Here is a 1824-nt window from a genome sequence, read left to right as displayed (position 1 = left end):
CACCGAACTGGGCACTGATGGGTGCCACTCCAAGATGGGAACACCGAACTGGGCACTCATGGATGCCAGTCCAAGATGGGAACACCGAACTGGGCACTCATGGATGCCAGTCCAAGATGGGAACACCAAACTGGGCACTCACGGATGCCAGTCCAAGATGGGAACACCGAACTGGGCACTGATGGATGCCCCTCCATCAGGGACACACCAAATTGGGCACTCACAGATGTCCCCAAGCACCTCAGCCAGGCCCCAGTGCTCCCACTCAGGCCACCAGCACAACTGGGAGCTGAACCACTCTCTACCCACCCACAGCTCCTGTGCGGCCACAGGGAAGGTGGAAAAGCTCCAAGGCCGTTTCCCCCAAAATACTGAACAGCTTTTAAAGTTACTTTTTAAAATCCCCCCCAGCCGCTGGTGCAGGAGCCGTGCACAGCCCTCCTCCGAGCCAGGCTGGGGACAAGCCCCGTGCAAAAGCTCTTTGCACCGTGCTCACCATTTCCCACCTGGAAAGGGAAGGAAATCCAGGGAAATCAGCCCCCCGCAGCTGCCTGGGCCCCGGGACGTGGCTGAGCTTGGAGCAGAGCTCAGCCGGGAAGCGGAGCCGGCGGCATCCAGCTGGAAGAGCAGGGGGAAGAGAACAAGAGGATGTATTCTCCAAAGCCCGGGCCCGGCTGTGCTCCGGGCCAAAGCCAACACGGGGCCGGTCCAGCTGTGCCGGATCCCGGAGCTCCCGCGGCTCCGCTCAGCCCGGCAGCCGCTTTCGGAGCTTTTGGGGTGGATTTGGCCCCTTTTGTGTCTGGTCTGACAGACACACCGCGGTGTGTTCCTCCAGCCTCCTGCTCTGCTGGTTTTTAATCTCTCCGTGGGATTTTTAATGCAGTTTCTGCACGTGAAGCTCGGCAGGGACAGCACCAGGAGCCACCGACCCAGGCAGAGCCACCGGAGGGGCTGCGAGGGGCTCAGCTCTGCCCCGTGGAAAAAATGAGGATTCCCCAAAGTTTTCCATCCGCTTCTCCGCGGCCTGGTCCCTGTAACCCACCCAGGGCTGCAGAGCAGCCCCCAGCCCCTCACCCCCATTTTTTGGGGGGTTTAATTCACCCCCCCCCCCGGGCTTGGCTCCGGGACAGAAACTGCTGGAGAGTTTGGGATGCAAAATCCCGGCGGGCTCCCGGCAGCTGCTGAGCTCACACACAAACACAGAGACAGGAAAACACTGCCAGGGGCACCAACACACGCTCAGATGTTCACAATCCTGCACCAACACTCACAAACACACCCAAACACACCCACAGACACTGCCAGGGACACCAACACACGCTCAGAGGTTCCCAGCCCTGCACCAACACACCCACAAACACTCAGCCATACATCCTCTCCTCCCCCCACCCCAAACCTGCTTGCACCCCCTCCCCAGCCACACACCCCCCTGCTACCCACCCACAGCCCCCCAGCCGTGCACTCACACTCACACACTCACACTCACTCTCCTCCTTCCCCTTCCTGTGCGCACACAGCGTGTCCGGCAGTGCATTCCCACGTGGGGCACCCCACACCCCCCAAACTTTGAACCAATCCCCCATAAATGCACCCCCCAGCCGCGGCCCCCCAGCCCTGCACACACGCACAGACATTTATTTACACATCCCCTGCACACACCCCCCACTCGCGCACACACCCCAGCCGTGATCCCACAGCCTTCCCTGTGATCCCATAGCCTTCCCCGTGATCCCACAGCCTTCCCTGTGATCCCTCAGCCTTCCCCGTGATCCCATAGCCTTCCCTGCGATCCCACAGCCTTCCCTGCGATCCCACAGCCTTCCC

At 61.1% G+C, this 1824-nt stretch overlaps 1 protein-coding gene across 1 annotated transcript in view; it reads right to left on the bottom strand.

The window, feature by feature from the left end:
* MDFI (MyoD family inhibitor) overlaps nucleotides 1-1824 on the bottom strand; it is a 16023-nt gene that overhangs the window by 13651 nt on the left and 548 nt on the right. The gene's annotated exons all lie outside the window — the stretch shown is intronic.

This window comes from Corvus kubaryi, unplaced genomic scaffold, assembly GCF_017639235.1.
Source record: "Corvus kubaryi isolate FWS band 111438036 unplaced genomic scaffold, C.kubaryi_AGA036_p1.0 split1-37355, whole genome shotgun sequence".
NCBI classification, from domain to species: domain Eukaryota; kingdom Metazoa; phylum Chordata; class Aves; order Passeriformes; family Corvidae; genus Corvus; species Corvus kubaryi.
Note: the sequence above shows the minus strand (reverse complement) of the source record. Positions and strands in the feature narration are given on the sequence as shown.